This window comes from Euprymna scolopes, chromosome 14 (assembly GCF_053919585.1).
Source record: "Euprymna scolopes isolate OS-2025 chromosome 14, ASM5391958v1, whole genome shotgun sequence".
Classification (NCBI taxonomy): Eukaryota; Metazoa; Mollusca; class Cephalopoda; order Sepiida; family Sepiolidae; genus Euprymna; species Euprymna scolopes.
Window position 1 is genome coordinate 95,186,808 of NC_136495.1, and position 25,449 is coordinate 95,212,256.

The 25,449-nt window shown below is 36.0% G+C and overlaps 1 pseudogene; it reads right to left on the reverse strand.

The window, feature by feature from the left end:
- Positions 1–25,087: 25,087 nt before the first annotated feature.
- LOC145293444 (U2 spliceosomal RNA) lies at positions 25,088–25,226 on the reverse strand (annotated as a pseudogene).
- Between the last annotated feature and the right edge of the window lie 223 nt (positions 25,227–25,449).

A 25,449-nucleotide genomic window follows, 5' to 3' on the forward strand; every position in this document is an offset into this window, starting at 1 on the left:
TTGCGGAAATCGTTTTTTGAATTCCTTTTTGTGATCTACCGAATTAGACACTGTACTTTCTATTTTGCGACAAAATGTACTCATTGGGCAACCCCATAGATTGAATCTTTCTACCCAATCTGTACCGAATATGTTATCCGAATATTTTAATACGTAGCCTTTCAGCTTTCTGATAACTCCGTTTAGTGTTACTGTAAAGGTTACCTGGCCTAAGCCTGGTTATTCTTGCCAGTTACGTATTTGCTGTTTTATCCGCCTTTAATAGGCTTGTGCAATTGTCGCCAAGTATGCCAGTTGATGATTGAATGATCAGAGCCGAAGTCAAGCTGGAATTTTACAGAATTATTGAAAATATCAACAGTTACATATTTCCCTAAATTTCTTTCAACTATGTTGTATGATTGAGCTTTTACTTTTGGGGTTCCTCGTTTTGTTGGCGTACCAGCACTGAATCAAATTATGATCATTTTATTGCAAATCTGGCAATATGTATTCTGCTTTGCAGGGAAGAATTTCATCTAGTGCCGTTTACCGCAATGGTGTGGGGGAGCCGGTGTGCAGTTAGTATACTGGTTGTATAACTGGATCCCCTCGTTGTAGGCTGCGTGTTCAATAAGCTGGATTTTTTAAATATTTTTTTAATTACATTTTCACCCCAAACAAGGCACATTACCACTTTGGTGTAGGGGGCTACTATCAGGGTCAGCAACTACTGGGGTACTATGTAGGGATTTGGGCAGAAAGATGTCGGTTCACGTTGCACTTGAACTTCTGCATGTCAGTACAGTTAGGGAAGCAGGATCCTGGAATGGAATTCCAGAGTCTAGCGGTTCTGGGGAAAAAACTACTGGAGTAGAAAGATATTTTACATCTAGGGATCTCTACTGTGTTGGGGTGGGATTTAGCTGCCTGTCGGGTTTGTCGAGGGTGTCTGCGTCGTGGGGGCACAAGTGTCTGCAGTTCGTCAGAGCATTCACCATTAAAATACTTGTAGAACAAGCAGAGGGATGCAACGTTTCGTCGATGGGACAGAGGCTGAAGCTTAGATGCCAGTTCAAGGCCTATCAGATTGGCGACTCTTTTTTGAACCTTGTCTAGGAGCGAGAGACTAGTAATAGACGCACCAGCCCAGATGTGACAACAATACTCCATACATGGGCGAATGGTGGCCTTATAGAGATACAGGATACTTTCAGGTGTCAGTAATTTTTCTAGCACGGTAGAGAGAGCCTACCTTTTTTGCAGCGGCTCTGGCAATGTTTTCAATATAATTGTTCCAGCTCATGTTTCCTGTGAACGTTAGGCCAAACAGTTTGAAAGATGTACTCTCAGACAGGGAGTCACTGGCCATTGCTATTTGTGGCAGAGAAGCTTTCTTGTAGTTATTGAAGGAAACCAGTTTAGTCTTGGCAGCATTGAATGTGACCATCCATTTATGTCCCCATTCCAGATTGGAGGTCATCCTCTAGTGTTTTTGCCATTTCTTTAGATATGTGTTCATTTGTTTTCCTGTCATGCCTGTTATAGAGTGTAGTGTCATCAGCATATATACCCATCTCAGAGGCAGTTTTGTCGGGGAGGTCATTAATAAATATCAGGAACAATAGAGGTCCAAGAATAGACCCCTGAGGCACTCCCGCATTTATATCACACTGTTTAGATGTTCGACCGTCGAGGACAACCTGGATTTTTCTCTTATCTAAGAAGGATTTAATTATGCTAAGTATTCTACCAGTGATACCGTATGATTTAATTTTCCTGAGGAGACCCTTGTGCCATACCCTGTCAAAAGCCTTAGATATATCTAGAGCTACCGCTCTGCCCTCCCCCGCTTTGTCCAGTGAATGGTATATACGTTCAGAGATTACAGTGAGGATGTCAGCTGTGGAACGGGCTTGTCTAAATCCATATTGTTTGTCAGTTAGAAGTTTAGCATCTGTAAGGTGCCGGACTAGAGCATATTAGCTTTGTCGGTTGCTGAGCAAACAACCTCGTGATTGTTGGTTAGTGGGGAATTGTTGATTGCCCATTATTTACTACACTGTTGTAGATTTTCCAGAAGTCACGATTTCCTAATTTTTGTGCTTCGGTGCGTTTTTTAGTGGTTTCAGTAAATTCTCTCTTGGCTGTCGCTATTTCTTTCTTAACGTTATTTCTAGCTTCTATGTACTTCTGTTTGTTTGAACTGGACTTATGTCGGTTAAATCTGCGGTATGCATGCTGCCTTTGAGCAATGGCAGTTGCGCAAGTCGAAGTAAACCATTGGGGAGAGTGGGGCTTGCTATAAAATTTCCGCATGGGAACATGTGCTTCAGTTGCTGTTTTGAACCATTCAGTGGTCTCATTTGCGCACTGTTCAGCAGGAAGAGAAAAAATATTTCCCCATGGGGCATCTCTGATAAGATCTCTGATGGCTTCCCAGTCAGCCTTTTTATAATATCTCGTTGTTTTGAGCACTGGCTCTTTAGTTTTGTGTCTAGAATTTAGGGCGATTTCTACCATTATCACTGCATGGTCAGCGTTCCCGAATGGGCTGTTAGCATTTGTTGTACAATCCTCGGGAACTGTAGTCAGAAACAGATCTAGAAGTGATGCTTGTTGTTTTTGCTGGTCAGGGAAACGGGTTGGAAACGTAACCATTTGTGATAGGGAGTGAGATATAGCAAAACTATGTGTTGTGCTGCCCGCTGCATCTGTGTGAGTAGAGAATCCAAGCCAGTTTTTGTGGTGAACATTAAAGTCACCAAATACATGGACTTGGGCGCTAGTGTCGAGGGAGAGTGCTGTGTCTATACTGTCAGAGACTTTGTTTATTATGGTGCAGTCCTGGGTCGAGGGAGAGCGGTAGAGAAAATAAAAGTAGCTAATGTTGTGTTGTATGTTTAGTCTAAAGCACATAAAGGCTTGATCGTCCGTTTCTAGGTTTGTTTCTCTAGTCAGGGGGAGGGTATTACGAATGTAGACTCCAAGTCCGTGCATATGTCTGTCAGAATCCTTACGGCAGAGTGGGAGATAGCCAGGCATGTTAAAGTAGTTAGAGGGAATGGAGGAGTGTAGGTTAGTCTCGCTTAGTGTTAAGATATCCGGGGTATTTGTTAGGAGAAATACTTCAACATCAACTAAATTAGTTCTAAGCCCACGGATGTTAATGAATGCAAGTTGAATTTGTTTGTCCCTAGGCCTTATTTAAGCTTATTTTTTGATTTTAGTGTCATCATGTTTTTAAAGAGTTTCAGTTAGGTGAGGGGGAGCTGAACAAGAGGTTATGCAGGATATCAGACATGCAACACAAGTAGACCATTAGCTGACCTTTTTTCAACTAGGACTGTGGCCTCGGGAAAGCCCATCGGGGATGAGTGCAGAGTCCCTTTTCATGCGCGACATGGCACTACAAACAACCCGATATTATACAACTGTTGATGGAGCAGCCGCTCTAAGCGCTACCAAAGAGTTAGGGCACCTGTACTACCAGTCGGAAACAGCAGCCAGGAACTGTCAATCCGGTACCCTCAGCCCATCAGAAGATCACCCGAATCTAATTACACAGGTATGCGTGGTACTCAAGCACTCCCAAGTGCCCAGTTATGAGGGGTGGGATGTGTCGGGAGTGGGGGAACGGCATTTAATGCCCTAGACAAGAAACAAGATCTACCACTAAGTGTTTTATCGATTCACCTGTGATAGTGTCTCTGCGCCTGACTAATAGGCAAAGAAGGAGTATGGAAGCCGGCGATAGACTTAAGCAATTTAGGTTTGCAGACTGGTAATTCGTTTGAGTCACCAGCTCTAGGAAGGTTGTCGTTCAAGGCGGGAGAGGCCTCCCTCCCCTTTGGTTTAGTTTCTGAGTTTTCCTTCTCCTAGACGGGTGATCTGGGAAGATCTACTGGGTCCATCAGCCCTGAGAGGGTTTGCTCCGCGCCTGGGTCCTACTCCAGGTATTTCTGCGACCGCGCGTGATTAGTTAATGTTACAGGGTTAGCTTGTAAAGGTTATATATCTAATGCATAGTTACACTCCTCAAAGTGATTTAGGGGCATGCAGTGGAAACGGTTTTGTGGGGAGGCTTGTTAGTTAATGTTACAGGGTTAGTTTGTAAAGGTTATATATCTAATGAATAGTTACACTCTTCAAAGTTATTTAGGGGCATGCAGTGGGAGCAGTTTTGAGGGGAGACTTGTTATAAAGCGCTAGTGCGGATTAGGACTTTTACCTTAGGTTTTTTCATTTTTTTTTAATAACTTTATGTTAGTTTGGGTTCAGGATAACGTTATAGTTTGAGTAGGTATTAGGAATTGAGCTAAGAAATTTTGCCCAGTCACTGTATATTTAGGTTTTGCGGTGGTTAGGGTGTAGGTGCAGTACACTCAGTCTGGATTGTCGGAGGTCGTCGTTACTGGGACAGCGTAATAAAGAAAATAATCAACAATAATGGCACGTGTTACGAGTACATTGAAGACATTTAAATGAAGCACGCTGAAACAGGATCATATATTTACATACAATGTACAAGGAATATTTATTTACACAGAAACGTTACGAACGTTACAGAGTATTTGTGTGTTTACAACTAACATGCATGTAGATAAACGTTCGTTGCGTATATGAGTGTGTGAATGTATGTGAGAGTTCGTAGAAGCATACCTTGTTCATTGCGTGTGTAAGAGTTTGTACGAAACCTATCTTGAGAAAAGATGAACGCCCTATCGTAGTCGTAACTTGCGTGCCACTCACATTTGAGGTTTGAATTGAAGGCAAACACGTGTTGTCAGTTCAATGTCTCGAGTGGAAAGAGAAAGAAGACAGAGAGAAAACGGAAGAGGAAAAAGGAAGCACCACCTGTTGGGGAAAGTGGAGGTTACCACAGGGGCGACAACTGATGCATTGGTTAAAAGGCGTATGTATGGATGTGTGTGCGGTTTGCTTAAATACATGCTACATTAAAAATGCATGTTCCTATAATGGTAACATGCCCCAGGCAGTTTCTTTAACATATTCACGTTTGCAGTATTAGGACATGAAATTTCCCTTTTGTCTTTTTGAGAAAAATAGGCGGTTAAATTGCTTCTAATTTTTCTAAATTGAACAACATCTGAATCCTCGATCGTTTTTGAATCATACTTGACAGAAATTACTCTTTAACAATCCTCTGCCAATTTTTGAAGAGTCAATCCTCTTTCGTTTTCAAGCTTGATCAGTACCCGTCGTCTAACTTCGCGTCTTTTGTTGATTCTAGATCTAGTGTGTAAATATTAAGCATTTAAACTCATCGGCAGTCATCTCGGCTTGTTTGAAATCATTGCAGTTTGTTCACCAATGTTGCAAACGTTACAAAATCTTTCTGGTTGTCCTTATAATCTTCAGACCATTCCAACGTTTATAGGACAAGTTTATGTTACGCCCGAATAGTTCATTGTTCAGAGTCTATGTTGAAAATATCTTCATAGCGCCTGTAAAAGGCCTCGGAAATTTTGTCGTTCTCTGGTACGTATTTAAATGTTTCAAGCGAATTGTAGATTGTACTCTGGGAAAAATCGTGTTTGTGTCAGCTTTTATAGCCATTTAATGAATTTACAAGTAATTCTCTAATTTGTTTTTGTTGTAATTCAATTTTCTGAAGTGTAAGTTGTTGGAATTCTATTTGTTGTTTATGTAACTCCACAAACATTTGTTGTTGCCTTCCTTCCATTTTTTGTTGCTGATCCATGTGGGCCTTTAGCATTTGGACGATTATGTTTTTTTGAATCTTCCATATTTAGATAGGAAAAAATATAGCGGTTTTATCATATGAAGAAAATGATGGGCGACACAGAGAGCAAGAAAAAAAATTACAGCAACTGCTGTTGCATTGGAGACTCGTGTACGAAAATGAAGATACATAAGAAAATTTAGACATTTATCTTTCTCTTTTTTCTTTTTCTTTTTCTTCTTTTTCTTTTTTCTTTTTATTTTCATTTTTCTTTTTTCTTTTTATTTATTTTATTTTCCTTTTATTTCTTTTTCTTTTCTCTTTTTCTTTTTTCTTTTCTTTTCTCTTTTCTCTTTTTCTTTTTTCTTTTCTTTTTTCTTTTTCTTGTTTTCTTTTTCTCTTTTGTGAAAGTAAGAAAGAAATGAACAGACGATTAGTTAAACTGAACAACTTTAGTTTAGTTATTTCAATATACCGTGGTTCCAAAAAATGGTAATCATCTAAATTTTCTCCACATTTATTATTATTTTATTATTTTCGTTAGCAAACAAACAAAAAAAATTTTCGTTACCAAACAAACAAACAAACAAACAAACAAACAAAGAAAATTTTCGTTACCAAACAAACAAACAAACAAACAAACAAACAAACAAAATGATCAGCCACCAATAAAGAAAAACATTTGGTGGACGCATAACAGTCTTTTCTTTTTTGCTAAAGAATTTTCAAGTAAACAGGTTTTTTATGTTCTCCGTTGAGGAATTTTAAAATTTTAGACATTTTTTCTTCTTTCTAAGTGTTTACAAATAAGTCGTTTTTTTTTCTTTAGAAGTGTGGAGAGGAGTGACAAAAAATTATCTTTCGGACAGACGAAAAAATATGCTTGCCATTTTTTTTTAATACTTAAGATTTCTTTTTTTTCTTTTATGTGAGAACTTGCCTTTATTTTAAGAAAAGAACCCGCCTTAGTAAATTTGAGGGGAGAATTATTTTATATGCGAAATTTTGTTGAAATTCAACTTGACTCTTGAGTTTAAGAGTTTTTGCAGTGAGCAAACTGCTTTTTTTTTGTAAACAATAGTTCTCGAAATTTTCGTTGGCCGTGTTTGGACAGACCCTAAATAATCTTAAATATTCCGTAGTTGTCGAATCGGTAGTTCGTCACTGATTTTGGTAACCAGCATATTATTTTGTATGTAATACAGTTTCGTAGTTAGTTGAAGCTGTAGCTATGTACTTCTGTCGCTAATGATCTAGTGAAGACAGAATTCTCAATGAAACTCTCAAATATTTCTGTCGCTATTCAATGTAAAATGGTCAGACATGATTGAGTTTCTCCAATGCTTCTATCGTCACTGATGTGAACCCAAGGTTTGAACCATGGAAGGAAAACACGGAATTCGGATTAGGTGTAAGAAAGATATATTAACCACAAATGTTACAAGGATAGGATAAAGGGTAAGCGGAGGTTACTATTCGGTGGTGTTCATTACGGGTAGTCGTATGCGCTACGTACTACTAGTGCTCCTGCTGATTCTATGGTACTACGATACTGCTCCCCGAAAGGGTTATTTCACATTTTAATGCCATAATGGAAGAATGAATGATGCAGGAAGTTTCTAACATATCAAAGATATTTGATATGATTTTGCATAAAGGTCTACTTCACAATATTTTACAGCTACGGCCTATCTGGAAATGTCCTCTCAACCATCGAATCGTTTCGCTCTGATAAAGAAGTAGTCGTCGATTGGAAGCTCAAAGTATCAACGCTAGCTTGCCTCAAAACTCTATTCTGTGCCCAATTTTCTTAATAAATACTCGTCTAGCTACAACCACTGTCAACATTTTTCCCCACTTTCGATATGTGCCTAAATCTAAACACAAATTCCATAAAAAAGTTTATTTCCTCGACCGGTCTGCTGTACCACGGATCTGCTTTTTAGTTGGCTACAGCATTGCTGAATGAAAGTTTAATGTAAACAACTTCTTGTTGAGCTGTCCTCTTAATCGAATTCTACCAAATTTCAGCCAATAGCGATCACTACGCTGTTGTCTCACTGATCACCTTACACTCATTAACCGTTATCCTCAAGTGGCTTTCAAGACTTGATAAAGTAGTAAAATTGACTTAAGGTGCAATTGTCCCCAAAGTAAGTCATCATGTCAATACTGTAAAAATATTTCTGAAGAAAAAGGGACCAGTATTGGAATATCCAAGATTTTCACCAACAGAAATTTAGGGAATATTGACCGTCAACTCCATAAAAAAGTCAAGCAAATCTTAACTGAGTACCCTGACGTATTAGAAAACAACAAGGAATGCATTTCTTCAAGTAATGGCTTCTGTAAAAACAAAACTTAGAAAACTTCTTCTTAGACCAAAACACGACGATTTGTCCAAAGTACTCTATGAAGATGAATATGATGTTCTTTTCACTGATGAGACACGAGAAACCCTCGATTGACTTGAGAGCCTTTCGAAAGTTATCATCGTCTGAAACGACAACAAAAAGATGGTGAGATCATGATATGAGCGGGTATCATTAGAAATTGACTCATTGGTGGAATAAGAGTATTTGAAAGCGTCAAAATGTCTGTTGCCTATTACAATTTCTTGGGAGAATCTCATGTGATTATGGCTAGGTGACATAAACCGTGTTCTACTCAAGAGCTTTGATTTTATGCGCGATGATGCTTCTTATTCTCCTCATGAGACTCAAGCAAACTTAAAATATTTGGGTGTCAATGTATAAAGTTGATGATATGGTTTCCATGCTCCCCAGATTTAAACCTAAATAAAAGAACTTTTGATATATCACCAAAGGACATGCTTATTCCAACATCAATTTTCATCTAAAACTGACCTACAAGAAACTATTAACTTTGCAGCGAAAACAGTGTCATCAGCCACTATTAAAAATTGATTGATTTAGAAAATACAAGACTTTGAAATTAAAAGAGTTAATGAAGAGTAAATAAGGAATTTAATCATTATATGTATTGAGTTATATATTATTATATATTCAATTATAAACAATTAATTGTTAAATCCAAGCCATTCATCCTTATTTTATTTGTTTATTCTTTATTTTAATCAGCGTTACTTTAAGTTGTTTTAATTGAAAAGATATTTTCATTGGTCGTTAAACATTGTGATTTGAACAAGTATTTTCTTTTGCAAATCCTAGCTATGAGTTTATGATTATTTTAGCAACACCTATATAATCAAGTGATAGAACAACTGTGTAAAAATTTTCGAAGTTGACTCCTGAAAAATTTAGAAATATGTATTTTATTAGAAAGGTATCTCTCTATCTTTCTATCTTTCTCTCTCTCTCTCTTCTCTCTCTCTCTCTCTCTCTCTATATATATATATATATATATATATATATATATATATATATATATATATATATATATATGAGAAGTATGTCGTAGTTTGCTTGAAGCATTGTTTATCGGAAAAAGGTGTGTTTGAAAGTTTGTCAAAAATACAATTCAATAATTTAAATAAATATTCGATCATTTTACCTGATTGTAGATGGCAAATTCCAATATTTGGACGCAACATTCATTTTCAAGAGGTAGAAAATACATGTCCACTCTTTATGTTGTCGTTTCTAGTTTAGTTTAAAATTTTAAATTGGCCGTTAAATTTAATTTTATTTTAGAACGCTATTTTTAAATTTAAAATTACGGTAGTTTTTTAGGAGAGATAATTCTGCTATCTTAAATTTTTTTTTCAAATTTAAGGGAAGTAATTTTGTAATTCTGTCTAAGTTTTCAAATATAAGAGAAATAATTCTACATCTCCGTCCAAGGGAGGTAATTCCTCTGCTTGTATCTTATAATGCAATTAATGCAAGTTATTTGTTTTAGAAGTTTAGGAATGGATCGTTTCCACTTTTTTAAAACCAATACTCTAACCTGTCGAAATAAACATTAATCTGCTTGTGTATTTATTATGAAAATATTGGATATTTCCATTTTATTATTAATTTTTGGTTTTAATTTTTCTATCAATATCGATTTTTTCAATCTGAGGTTTGCTTGGTTCCTTTAAGTTGCTAGTATTTTAACAATTATGTTTTTATTAGGGTTGTGCGTGTGATATACGTGTTTGTAAAAAGAGTAGGTCTTGGTGGTAATGTGTTCTTTGATTCGGATATGCAACGGACTGATTGCACTTCCAACACACGACATTGCATATGGTGCATTGGATTTGATAAACTGAATATGTGCGTTCTTATAGTCCTGTGTTTTTACGGGAACTTAGATAATGAACATGGTTTGTTTCTTGGTGTAGATTTGGTTGTCTTACTGTTGGACTGGTGTGTGTGAGTTGTATGTCTAAATGTTCTTTGCGAATGGGCTTGCGTATGGCTATTGTTATCCTATCATAAAATGTGGTATCTTCAGGAAGCACGTGTTTGACAGTGTGTTCGGTTGTTTTCTGCTAGATGTCCTAATGTGCTGTAGAGTTTTTGTGGGTATCTATTTTGCTTGAGAACTTATTGAAATTTTCGAACAGAGGTGATCTTGTCTGTTTTATTCGTGCACTTACTGCGAACATGATTTGTCTCATTTGACGCATAGCCTATTTTTGCTTGGGTAGGGAATGCCGACTTGTAGTTTATGCAAATATCTCGGTAGGCGGGTTTCCTATAGAAATTGGTGCTTATTTGACTTGCGACTTTTAGTTTCGGATGTGATAGAGTTTGAAAATATGGAGACAGACAGACAAACAGACATATAGCCGTTTATGTATTAGATTTCCATTACTTAATATATTTACCTAAAGTAGAGTTAAATACAAATATTAAAAAAAAAAACATTTAGCTCTTAATAGGATGCCCGTATCTACAATTGGCGGAGTAATTTATCCATTCCAATAGTATATGGCTATATAAAAGCTTCTTCTATATATAACAGGGATTTTATATAAATAATTGAATTCACTCAAAATTATCACAAACAAAAATAAGCAAATAAGTGACATCTACAAAAACGCGGTATATTCCAGCACTATCGGAGTTAGCTCAGTGGTAGATTTTCAGGATTTCAACTCTGGGATCCTGGCTTCGAATCTTGCTAGGTTAAGCCTCGCTGATAAGTCGTAAACGACGAAACCCGTGTATGTGGAATATATATATATATATATATATATATATATATAAATATATATATATATGTGTTTGTGTGCGTGTGTGTGAGCGCGCGTGCGCGTGTGTGTGTGGTTTTTAAAATTTTTCTGACATTTCTTTTTTTACATAGGCGTCACCACTTATCAAGGCCGATAGACCACTCAAGGATAAGGGTTAAAGAGTGTACAGTAGTCAAAAGGACAATACAGTAATCGATAGTAATGGAAGAACGGAAAACTTAAGTGGAACGGCTCATCAGAAACTTGTTCACGTTGGACTTGACGACAACCATATTATAGACAGCTGGAAAGCAGGAAAACGGAAGACAATTCCACAGGCGTGCAGTTCTAAGAAAGAAGCTTTGATCATGGAATCTATGTTTAGGTTTAGGCACAGATAAAGAGTGGGGGGAATTATTGATAGTGTTTTCAGCTAGTCGAGTGTTTCTTGTGAAAGTTTGGCGAGGGGGGGACCATAGATTGAAGCTCAGTCGAACACTTTCCATGAAAATAACGATAAAGCAGAGACAAACGCGCAACATCTCTTCTGTGAGATAGAGGTTGCAGCGAAGAGAAAAGGACATCTCCCACCAGGCCACGAAGTCTATTTTGAACCCTATCAAGGCAGGACAATTCTTTTCTAGCAGCTCCTGCCCATATGTGGCAACAGTATTCCATCCTTGGACGTATCTGGATCTTATATAGATAGAGAATTGCATCAGTAGTGTGATATCTACTGGATCGATAGAAGGATCCCAACATTTTTCCAGCGGCCTTGGCAACAGATTTGATGTACGTATTCCATTTAAGATCAGGAGTAAAGGTCAAGCCCAGAAGCCTGTCAAAACTTGAGGCCTCCTGAAGACGAGAGCCATTCATTTTAATTGATGCCAGATGGGGATCAGAACGTTGATGATGTAAAGATAGAAGCTTGGTTTTAGTAACCAGCCACTTCTTTCCCCATGGTACAACGTGATCAAGATCAGAGGAGAGAGAATCGGAGAGAACTTGGTCGTTTACTGTCTTAGATGTGCTACCATAGATGGTAGTGTCGTCAGCAAAAATGTCTACGAATGATATAAGGATGTGATTTGGAAGATCATTAATGTAGATCAGGAAGAGAGTTGGGCCCAGGATGGAACCCTGAGGGACTCCAGCATTTATACTGTGAGCTTCTGATTTTTGCCCATCAACTACTACTCTTATGAACCTATCAGAAAGAAATGATTTAATAATTGAGAAGACATTTCCAGCTATACCATAGCTGGAGATCTTGTGAAGTAAACGTTTATGCCATACCCTATCAAAGGCCTTTGATATGTCAAGAGCAATTGCCCTAGAAAGGTTGCCTCTGTCGAGAGATTCGCTAATCCTATGAGATATAACTGTAAGCACATCTGCTGTAGATCTAGCAGAACGGAAACCATATTGTGTGTCACTAAGAAGGTTGTTTTTGCTGAGGTGATTGATTACTTCTGTATTTAACACAGATTCAAGCAACTTACTCATGACGCACAGGAGACTTATTGGCCTGTACTGAGAGGGGGATGAACGATCACTTGAATTCTTAAATACAGGGCATACTGATGAGATTTTCCAGGGTGATGGGAAGCAATTCTCCTTAAGACAACGTTTAAACAGTTTTGTAAGTATAGGCGCTAGTTCAGGTTGAAGTTTTTTGAGTACTATAATTGGAATACCGTCAGGGCCGGTTGCTTTACTGGAATCAAGGTTTTTGATTAGCTTGGCAACATCACGTACATATATTTGTATATCACATAGCGTGTTTTCTGATACAGGAGGAAATATTGGGGGTTGGTTGCCTTGGTCATTGTCTGGTCACCATGGCTTCTGAAATGACTAATGTCTTTTTATATTTTTTCGAGTTTGGCAAGAGTGAAAAGTATACATGAATATCTTACAATAAGTTTATTAAATTATTGAATACAATAATAAAGAACAAATTCGCGCCAATCACGCAAATATATAGAGATTCAGACTTCACAGCAACCGCCAACAATATCGAACGTATACATTTTTTTCTTTTACACGGGCCAAACTCTCGGGTTAATACCACCAAAAAAATGAAAAGACGAAAAAAAACAAAAACAAAACAAAAAAAAACTAAACGCTAAATATTATTCTATGTAGCAAGTTGTTTTAACAATGAAATTTTTTGCAAAAAAAGATTGTAATCACTTGATGTAATTATATATATCCACACACACACACACACACACACACACACACACACACACACACACATACACACACACACACATATATATATTTAAAGTGATGGTTATGTAGTTCCAACGAGAGAAAAAAATGTATATTTAAAAGAGTGTAGCCATCCATAATTGTAGGGTGTTCGACCTTTTATCATTTCTTATTTTAAAATATTTTTATAACGCGTTTCAAGCCTTGTTCAGCTCTCTTCAGATATTTTTATATAACCTTTTTTTAAGTGAAAGATTAAATTGTTATTTTGGAGAACATTTTACATCTAATAACACTGAATGTGTTTTTCAGAGAAATGCCAGTCTCAGACTTTCTGTTACCAATAGTCAGTGCGTTATAGAGTCCAATCAGAGTTATGTTCATTTGATGGGGAGGGGGCTTTTGGTCCCATTGGTGAAGATTTTTATGTTTTTTTTATAACTTTCTTTCTTTTTTTATATATACGCACACACACACGCACACACAATCACACACACATACATATACATACACACATATACACATATATATACATATATTTATATATATATATACACTCACACATACACGCGCATACGCATGTAGGAACATACACACATACACACGTATATACATAGATATACATGCAGGAGCACACACATAAATACCCACCTACATATACACATATACACACACGCATATATCCACCCAACCATATAAAAAATACGTACACACATACACACACACGTACTCTCATACACATACCCACTCACATGTCACACACATATTGGTTAAAGTTTTTTGTCTTTCCCAATCCAAACACACATGCATATATGTACTCAGTCACCCAAACATAAGTACATGCAGACACACAGATAGGATGGATTCAAACAAAAGCAAACAAAACAAACAAAACAAAAACAAAACAAAACAAAAACAAACAAAAACAATTATTTTAGAATTTAGAAAAAAGGACTAGTTATATATTATATAAAGATTGGACTCTATAACACACTGACTATTGGTGATAGAAAGTCTGAGACTGGCATTTCTCTGAAAAACACATTCCGTGTTATAAGATGTAAAATGTTCTTATAGCGTTATAGGGCAGTTAACTAAATAGACTTATTTTTTCTAAGAGAGTTAAATGCTGTGTGCTTATTTTTAAGCGATTACGCAGGGTTTTACAACTTTACCAGTCGGACTTAAGACTTTACTTGCATATATATATATATATATATATATATATATATATATATATATATATATATATATATATATATATATATATATACACGAGGGGCGTGCAATAAGTAATGCCCCTGACCTACTTTCAGGTGTCTGATCTAGCTGAAATTTTGCATGGGCAATGATTTATATCTCTACGGGTTATTTGACAAATTACAGTTCTGAACTAATTGTGGTTTCTCTTTTACAGGTGTTTGAACTGAATCAGGTGTGAAATGGAGCCTGTTGAATGTCGAGGATCTGTGGAAACTATCATTCATGACAATTTACATAAGGTGTCTGCCAGATGGATGGATTCCCAGGTTGCTCACACCATTCCAGAAGCGAGAATGCTCGAGGATTAATTTGGAGATGTGCCAAGAAAATGAGTCAAAGTTTTTCAAAAGACTGATTACACAGGATGAAACCTGGGTCTATCACTATGATCCAGAGACCAAAGCCCAGTCAATGCAGTGGAAGAACTTGGACTCACCATCTCCAAAGAAGGCAAGGGTGCAGCCCTCCGCTGGCAAGGTCATGCTCACAGTCTTCTGGGACCAGAATGGAGTAGTGATGACAGATTTCATGGCAAAGGGTACCACAATTATAGGGGCCTATTATGCTTCACTTTTGAGGAAATTAAGGGAAGCTATCAAAATCAAGAGGCAGGACAAGATTAGCAAAGGTACCCTCCTCCTGCAGGACAACACTCCGGTCCACAACTCGCATGTCGCCAGATCAGAAGCACGGGCGTGTAGTTATGAAATCCTACCCCATTCTCCCTACTCTCCTGACCTTGCACCCTCTGACTTTCACCTCTTCCCACCCATGAGGTTGTTTTTGAAAGGAAAGCGTTTCCCAGATGAGATGGGGTGTTCTAATAAAACGGTCTCCAGAGCTGCATCAAACGATGGCAGAAATGCATAACTCTGGGCGGTTCCTATGTAGAGAAAGATTAATAACTGTGCCAAGTTTCGTTGCTCCACTGCTATGGGAAGTAGGTCAGGCGCATTATTTATTGTACGCCACTCGTATATATATATATATATATATATATTTATATATATATTTATATATATATTTATATATATATATATATATATATATAGATATACGTAGTGCAATTAATATATATATATATATATATATATATATATATATATATATATATATATATATATATATATTGACTCTATGACCAGGTAACCTTCATCTAAAATTTCAAGTTTTTAGACGCAGAATTGGCGGAGGAGTTTGGTAGAGTTTTCAAAGTTCAAATCGTTGGACTTTGAACCCTTGGCAGCCAAATTTCTGGCCGAAAACCGATTAAAAAGATTTTCTCAAATCTCAATACCCCTTATGTAAAATCTCGAGTCTGTAGACTGAAAATTGACAGAGTAGTTTAGTAGGGAAATGTACGCACACAGATAGACCCCCCACACAGATAATTTAACTTTTATAGATATATAGATATACAGTGGTCAGTAAAAAAATAATATCTCTCTATCTATCTATCTCTGTCTCTGCCTGTCTGTCTGTCTGTCTGTCTGTCTGTCTGTCTCTCTCTCTCTCTCTCTCTCTCTCTCTATATATATATATATATATATATATATATATATATATATTATAGAACCGCGGAATACGGCATTAAAAATCAGTAACAAAATATTGTACAGTATATAATTCACATGTATATTTTCAATTAACATAAATAATATCGTAAGGCGGGGCAAATACCGCAATCAGGGCCCGGACAACATTGTATTCTACGTAGTAACCTGGAAAAATATGTCTTAGGGCCACCATATCCCGGGGTTCTACTATATATATATATATATATATATATATATATATATATATATATATATATATATATAAAATATATATGGCGATTAAGCTACACTGAATATTCTGCGTTTCATCCACTATAGGATTCGTCAGGCTTATGCGCGAATTCTGTGGTTGCTTCTTGTTTTTATATATGTTGAGGATTTCTAGTTAGCCAATCAGCTTTCTAGTATCCACCACGCCCCTTCCTATCAGCCAATATATATATATATATATATATATATATATATATATAAGAGAGAAAAGAAATTAAAACTGCAAGTGTTAATTTACAAGCAAATTTATTGTTCGACTGAATACTCCAAAAAACAATTTACAATGTCCTTATTCCGCGGAGTTTCAAAGAATGTTTTCACGCTATTCTCATCAGAATACAGAAAGACATCGGCAAATTATATTTGTAGCAATGCAATTTGCTGGTTACGGCATTAAATGCTAAAATATTAATTAAACATTATATGAATGTATGAAGTTGTATCATTGATGCCATAAAAAAGAACTGTATTCACTTTATACATACATGTAACGACACGCATTGATGTGGTATACAACAATTTAATACTAACGATTTGTTAGTAAACATACCTTTTCCCTGTAACTTTATACATACATGTAAACAGTTAAGTATTTAAGATAAGACTAATTAAAATAAATCACTGGGGTCCTTTTTTCTCTAACTGGCGAGTTTGAGCCGTGGCAAAAATAGCTGCATCGTATAAATGACCATGATATACGTGTAAGCCGCCCACCTCAAATGCAACCCTGTTTCGTCTGAATAACTCACTTTGTAATAAAAGAAAGACAACTGCGTAAGTGGCAATTTAAATTTCGCATAAATCTCTAAACCCGTTCTTTCCTAATGGTTTTTAAGGGTTACACATGCGTGAATATCAATCGTTCGGTCAATATGTGTGTTCCTTTCCATCACCCACACTAATTTGAGATCACGTGGTTTTCGTTTCTTGATCACCTCGGTTTATTTTGGGCTTATTAAGGTTATTAATGGAGATGGAGGACGTAGTAAAGGTGAAAGCTGCTAAGGAGAAAATGGAGGGAATCATATTGTTAAGAGAAAAGGATGCTGTCGTTGAGGGCGAGAAGAAGGAGTAGAAAGAGGAAGATCTTGGAGTGAAAAGAAGAGATTAAGAGGAAAAGGCTGCAAGGGGAGGAAGATGTGGGGTCATAAGGAACGGTAAATGACAGAAAAGAAGAATTGAAGTTAGCAAGGCTGTTGTTTAAAGGATGAAGGGGTTACTTGCGAGAAGGATAGCTTTTGATACCAGAAGAGCGCTGTTATTGTTATTGATGATGATGATGATGATGATGATGCCACAATAGTTAAATATTTCAACATTTACAACAGAACAGAAAGAAAAAAGACTGCAGTGAGAAAAAGATCGTATTTGGGAAGAAGAGGGGAAGGGTTATTTGTGGTTGTAGAAGTAGAAAACGCTTTTTAGAATGTAAGATTGGTCGGTTTCCATTTTTGTGTTTATTCCGTGTATTCAACTTCGCCCACATATACTTTCCATGCATAGTGATTGGTCAAGACGAGTCATTTAAAAGCTGCCGTAAATCAGGGATTGTTTTCTGTCCTTTTCCCCTTCATTCCTCTTCCCGCCCCCCTCTCTCTCTCGTTTATCAATGTTGCTTTTGTTTTGTGCCGAACTTCCATTTCCTGAAAAATGCATTTGATCTTTCGTCCTTATTACACGTTCATTTTATGTTGTGACGACCAAAGCTCTTTTCATACTTTTTTTTTTTTTTTATACATGTCTGTAATCGAACGTGCTGGAATTAGATACATCGTAGTTAACAGGAATACCTTATATATATATATATATATATATATATATATATATATATATATATATATATGTGTGTGTGTGTGTGTGTGTTTGCGCGCATGTGCGCGCGTGTGTGCATGGGATAAAGGAAGTATATAAGAATTCTTTAAATAGACTTTTCGATATAAATTGTCAATATATCTATTTTTATCAATATATATTTTTCTATTATCAATATATTTTTCTCTTGTATATATATATATATATATATATATATATATATATATATATATATATATATATAAATGAGTGGGGTTACCAACAATTGTTATGTTTTTTATACTTAATTTATTATTTCATATTTTAATTTGAAAAAAAATTTTCAGCTCATTGAAATAATTTTTTACGTCATTGAAAACATTTTTTAATATAGTTTTTACGCGTTTCGGACGTTCTCATGTTTTAAAAGCATCCTTTTCAGAAAGTTTGTAAAATATTCAAAATGTAAAATATTTCAAATGTAAAATATTTCAAATTTAGAATAGCTTTTCCGTTGACCATTTTGATGATAGAAGATCTTTCCAAGAATAGGGAAGATTCTTAAATGTTCTAAATGTTTTCGTGGGCGAAATGCTCCCTTTCCCTTGTTTATTGGGGTCAGTATATGGTCAGTGATTGTTGTTCTTCTTTGTTTTTTTTATTTTTTATCCATTTTTTTCCTTTTCGTTATTTATTTTTCTTCTTACTTGTGCGTAGGTGTGGCATGTATTGGTGCTTGGTCATATAAGTGTGTCTGTGTGCGTGTATTTGTATGTGTTTGTTTGTTGTTCTTTGTATTGGCTTCTGGAATGTGAGTTCTATACTTATAGTTTGAATAAGCTTTGTCTAGTGTCCGTTTTTTGTGGTAGGGGTTGCCATTCGATTTTGATTTTTATATTTTAATTTCTTTCTATTGTGATTTTCGTTTTGGGATATTCATAATATTTATAATTTGATAATTACGTTTGTTGATATAAAGGAGCGATACTTATGAATAAACATATGGTATTTCTTAGTGTTCCTATTTATTTGTCCCCGCACGTAGGCAGTTCAATACAGGATTGGTTTTTAATGTGGAGAAAATCCCGTTCCTCAAAAGGGGGCACTCTAGATAGACACAAGAATTAGAATAAGAATTGTCTCAATTACAAAGGATTTCTTCTTCATTGGGCGAGGGTAGAAGAGGTGGGGTGTAGTATCAGGACAGATACTACACTCTCATTCTAGATATTTCTTGGTCTCGAAGTAAATTAAGGTTGGTATTGTTCAGTGTGTTGCATTAGAGATGGGGTAATTTTGTGCCCGTGTGTGTAGCTATACGTGTGTTTGTGCCGGTGTGTGTATTAATGTATCGGTTCTGATTTATGTGTGAAGGCGTATACATGCATATGTACGTGTGTGCGGGTGTGTTTTGTATTTCGTTTGTTTGTGTGTCGATATTAAGCTCTGTTCAATTCGGGAGTGAATCTTGTTATGATATTTTTTTCCTGTGTAAGTAAAAGTAATTGCCGGTTTGGAAGATTACTATTTGTTTTGAAGTTATTTCCACTACATGTATTACGTGTTTTGAAACAGAGCGGTGCCTGTTTTCTGTAATTTTTATGTTGCTCTTATGTAAGGTTACACTATTGCTGAAGTTTTTGGGCGCGCCTATATAAGATTTGTTGCATACTGTGCATCTAAGTACATATACTACATTTCTGGAGGTGCAGTTTAGGCCTCTTTTATTTTGAATGTTGGGTTTTTGAATGTTTATGTGTTTTTGAATGTTTATGTGTTTTCTTCTATTGTTATGTCACAAGCTCCACATCGATGTTTGTTGCATTTTGTAATCCCTTTTGTGTTGATAAAGTTTACAGGAAGGATGTGTTTAAAGTTTTGGGATTGGCGTTCGTTTTTTATTATTTTTGTTATGTTGTTTAGTTTATCGTTGTAACTGAGAAAGATAAGGTTTTTTGTTATATATGTAAATATTGTGTGTAGAGGCGTATGCTAGAATTTGTACTTTGTTCTGCTTTTGGGGATTTCTTAGTTGGTCGACTAGAATTTGTTCTGCTAGTTCGATACCTTTACGTACTAGTAGTGGTGGGTATCCTCTTTTTCGCAGGGTTATTTGCAGTTTATTTAGTCGGGTCGAACGGAGGTGTTTGTCTGTGACTATGGTTTATACTCTGCGTGCCAGGGAGTAGGGTATTGCTTTTAGACAGTTTTCAGGGTGTTGAGTTTTGAAGTGGAGATATTGTTAGGTGCCTGTGGGTTTGTGGTAAATGTCTCTGATTATGGTGTTGTTTTTAATTTTTACTAGAATGTCTAGAAAGGTATTTTTGTGGGGCTTTGTTCTAGGGTGAAGTTGATGTTGGGGTGTAGATTTTGGAGTATAGTGTGGAGCTCTTTGATGTACCCCATGTAGTATTCCAGAGGATAAAGCAATCGTCCAGGTATCTCTTCCAAGATATTATGAAGAGTATCTTGGTATTGTGTCTGTATTTCTGCTCTATCCTTTAATAAAGAGTCTTTAATAAAGGTAGGCCAGAGTAAAGGTGGCGTATGTTGGTGCTATTTTTGTACCCATTGCTCTGCTTAGTATTTGAATGTAGTTATCATTATTAAATTCGAAGGAGTTGTTGTGGAGGATTATATCTATGCTGTCAATCACAAATTGTTTGGTGAATCGTGGGTGTAATGTTTGTGTATGTTTATCGATCCAGTATGAGATAGCTTCTTTCCCTAGGTTATGGGGTATATTGTTGTATAGGCTGCTAACGTCGAGTGTAGCTAATATTGTTCCATGGTCTACTGTTTGTGGTAGGAAACTTAGGAATTGGATGTCGTCTCTTATGTAGCTCCTAACGAAATAGGTAAATAATCTATAATAGTATGTCTATTAAGTTGCTAAGTCTGCTTGTTGGGCATAATGGTCCTGCTATTATGGGGCTCAATATGAAGTCATTGGAGTTTGGGGGGCTGCTGTATTCTGAGATTTGTATTTTACTGGTGTATCTTATCGTTAGATTTGTGTATTTTCGGTAGTTTTTGTGAGGAAGTTTGTGAGGAAGTTTTTTTCTTTTTAGTTAATGTTCTATTGTATGCTGTGCAGAGATTTGTGATTTTAGATACGAGGGGCGTACAATAAGTAATGCCTCTGCCCCACTTCCATTTATCTGATCTAGCTAAAATTTTGCATGTGCAATGATTTATATCTTTACAGGTTATGTGGCAAATTACAGCTCTGAACTAATTGTGGTTTCTGTTTTAAAAGTGTTTGAATTGAGTCAGGTGTGAAATGGAGCCTGTTGAATGTCGAGCAGTGATCCGGTTTTTGTATTTGAAAGGACGCACACCACAGGAGACTTTTGGTGAAATGAAAGAAACTTATGGTGATAATGCCCCATCGTATGAGCTTGTAAAACGCTGGCATCGTGAATTCAAACATGGCCGGAAGTCTGTGGAAACAGCTCACAGACCTGGTCGCCTCCCCTTTCTGTCATTGATGAGGCATCTGTCCGTCAAGTTGAGGCTGCCATTTTGGAAGATCGGCGCATTACTATTCGCCAAATAGCCCAATATGTCAAGATTAGTACAGGGTCTATGGAAACTATCATTCATAACCATTTGCATATGCATAAGGTGTCTGCCAGGTGGATGGATTCCCAGGTTGCTCACACCATTCCAGAAGAGAGAACGCGTCGAATGCTCGAAGGTGAATTTGGAGATGTGCCAAGAAAATGAGTCAAAGTTTTTCAAAAGACTGATTACACAGGATGAAGAAGAGGGGAGATGTAACATATGAGAAATATTTGGAATCAAGCTTACCCTTGCTGTTATTTCATATCAGTTGAAACCATAGCAGCACGTTTCAGTCTCCTCACAATCAAGGCCAGAGGTTTTAGGAAAATATATAAATAATGATGAATTCACCCACTGGTGTATAAATATATTCTTGTGTACGTTTTATTTGAAATCTATTTCAAAAAGATAATGACTGAAATACATTTATGCGCATGCACTAAGCTCTTAATTATTATCGAAGGCGACGTACATTTGCTAGTAAATATCATGGCTAATTATCGATGATTGTGTGTATGGCTGCTTTTCTTTGTGGAAAGCAGAGACATGCGCATAATCTTCCAACTTCCTTAACTTGTCAAGTCATGAGCATGAATTAATGGGGCGTTCAAAACTGACCTGATGACCTGCGTAATGAAATTGTTGTCACGTATCAAAACTGCGAGATTTGTTCGCAACAGACTAAAAAGAATCGCTTTCATCATCTCGAGTATTAACTAACAATCAAGGCGTCAAGGAATGCACTTAATTTACAAATAGCACACGCACGCATACGCATATACACACGTATATATTGATACTTATTTACTAGAAGTGAAGAGCTTAGAATAAACATAGCATTACGTATATATATATATATATATATATATATATATATATATATATATAATCTAGGTTATTGTTTTCCAGAGGTTAATAACCAATGAAGTGCAACGGGATAAATACAAGAGTGCTCAATACCGAAGTAGAGCAGGTTATGCTCTTTATTTGTTTTTACATAATCAGTAATTTGTTGCTACACAGTCATGAACATTTTTCGGCCAGCTAGTTACTAGTAACTAGAGACCTCTTCAGGCGATACAGCTTATACAGAAGCAAACTTTGCAATGAAAATATCAGGTCTTCTTCGTCACAGGAAGTGAAAATCAGGAGTTTAGTCAGATGTCGTTAAAAAATAAGATTTGGTTGTATGTTAATAAGTTTCAATAGGGATGTGGATGTGAGTCTATGTTTAGATATTGGAAAGGATGGGGGTTACAGAATAGCATTTGAATGCGTTTGTGATGACCGCTCCAAGTCTTAAACATACTGGAGTGTACAGGTTCAATTAGTGGCGTGAATGTGAATTTGATACATCTAATCTAAAAGGAGTTTCAGACTTAATCGGGGTTATTTAGTTATAAAAATGTTTGTATTTGACTAGAATTTTTATGTGGTCAGAAAACGTAGAAAATGTTGCCCTCTTGTATATTCTGCGCCCCACTACATCACCCCTATCCACACCAATGAAAAGGTTAGGAGATAAAAAAAGAAAAGAAAAAGACGCAAGGTAGAAAGGAAGAAAAGAAATAAGAAAGAAAAAAACAAGGGAAATAGGAAGAATGAAGAGGGGAAGCCATAAATATTTTATTGGTTGTGATTGTTAAGGCATATCTTTCTTTATACTACTCCATCTTCGTCTACTCCACCACTGCCACTCCCATCTCTCATTATAGTTTTGTTTACTTATTTACTGAGCAAGGTTTTGAAAGTAATATAGCAATAATGATAATCTTAAACTGTATATAATTGATTTATCTCCATGCTTAGATATAATAATCTGCTTTAATTGTGATGATGATAATTAAAAATAGAAGGTAATGAGGCTAAATAAGTTGGTGGCTGTGATATTAATGATAATTAATAATGCTAATTATTAAAAGATAATAATATTATCGGTTAGTAACAATAATGGGGAGGAAGTTTTTAAAGTACGATTGTTGCAATATTTTGGAGTTGTAATGGGGTATGATCCCACACAGTCGGACGATTCTATTTATAAACGATGCTGCTAAGAACTGACGAATTAAATTAATTCATGTTCTGCTACCAACCAATCAGAAACTAGAATTGCTTCATAAATATTAAACCTTTTCTGGAGCAATTTCACATGTTCTTTTCCCGGGTTTCGACACGGTAAGAATATTTTGTTCTGTGGAACTGTCTACTACAAACAAGTCACCTCTCAGCACTTGTGTGTAACAGCGAACCATCTGAAACTGTTCTGAAACTCAAAATGGCTTACACTTCTAGAATCATCATGTAAAAAATAATGGATTTCAAAAAAATACAAGATTAGATGTACACGACAAAAGGAAAAATAAGCCTAGATATTTGATCTGAAGGTATCCACGTATATATATATATATATATATATATATATATATATATATATACGTGGATACCTTCAGATCAAGTATCTAGGCTTATATATATATATATATATATATATATATATATATATATATATATATATATATATATATATATATATAATAGTAAGAACAAAGCTGTCAAATAGATGTTTACAATTAGTTTTTATTATTCGGCAGAATACTCCAAAACTAATTTGTTAGGTAATCCTTAATCTGCGAAGTTTCAAACAATGCTAATTCTTCTCATCAAAGGAAAACTGTTAGCAAAATAATCAGATAGCAATACTAGTTATGCATTTGCTGGTTACTGCATAAGATAAAACTAAAATTTTATGAGTTTTAGTCATAAAATATAAAAAATATTTGAATCTAAATATGGAAACAATTAATGCGAAGAGTTCTTTCAGAAATATTTTGAGGAAAAAGTCAATTAGATGTATATAAGTATATAGCCAATTGGTACATATATAAGAGCACGCATGTACATATATATAATTGTTTCAGGGTTCAACATAAGGACAAAAACAACCAACCGTATATAAAGAAAAGTCTACAGTAATGAATGTTATTAGTTGTAGGTGGAAAAAAAACAGCAGCAGCAACAACAACAACAACATTATCAACAGCAACAACAACAACAAGAGTTGCCTGGCTCAGTAATCCAAGTTGAAAATCCATCGTCAGAAACAGAAGTTTAAAATATTGAAGACAGCCAAATTAATACTTCCATGTTAACCGGAGAAAATATGAAATATGGGGAGAAGATGAAAAGGAAAAGAAAACAGACTCAGTCACGCGTTACCATAGCAATGAGGCCAGACAGGCGGAAGGGACTTAGACAATGATTTTATATCTTCTAAAGCCAATGTCTGGGTTAGATAATTTTAAGAGAACAAGGCCGATAGCCATTAGTTGCGTGCTCTCGTGTAATAAATGAATGCGTGAATGTAGGATTGACATGAAATTCTTAAAGATAAACTAAAATGACCGTAAAACTGACTGAAATGACTTAAATAAATAAAAATTAAATGACTTAGAATGACTTTAATGAACTTAAGGATGAATTGAATGACCTTTAGAATGACTTGAATGCTTAAAAAATAACTGGAATCCTTCAAAAACAACTTGAATGATCTGAAGAATGACTTGAATGGCTTTGAGACTGACTGGTTGTAAAGTGTGTGATCATTTTACATCAAATTAATACAGAAAAGTGATCCCCCACTTTATATCACAAAGCTACAAACATAAGTACAGCATGTAATAAGAACAGATACTACACTTTGATCTTGGCCAAAAGGCCAAGAAAAGGTTATTTATTTGCTCCCCCGCCGAGCAAATTAGGCACAAGGCCGATTTTTAAAGTGAGGAGTGAAGGGGAAATGGGGGCCAACTCCCCGGGAAGTAGGGGAGCTGGATAGTGACAATTGGCATGAAGGGTTACCCCTACATTGACCAAGGTCTTATATGTGGGGTTGCTCCCACATATAGTCCCTGCTTGCAGCATCTGCCGGAACAGATACTGCACTGATCTTG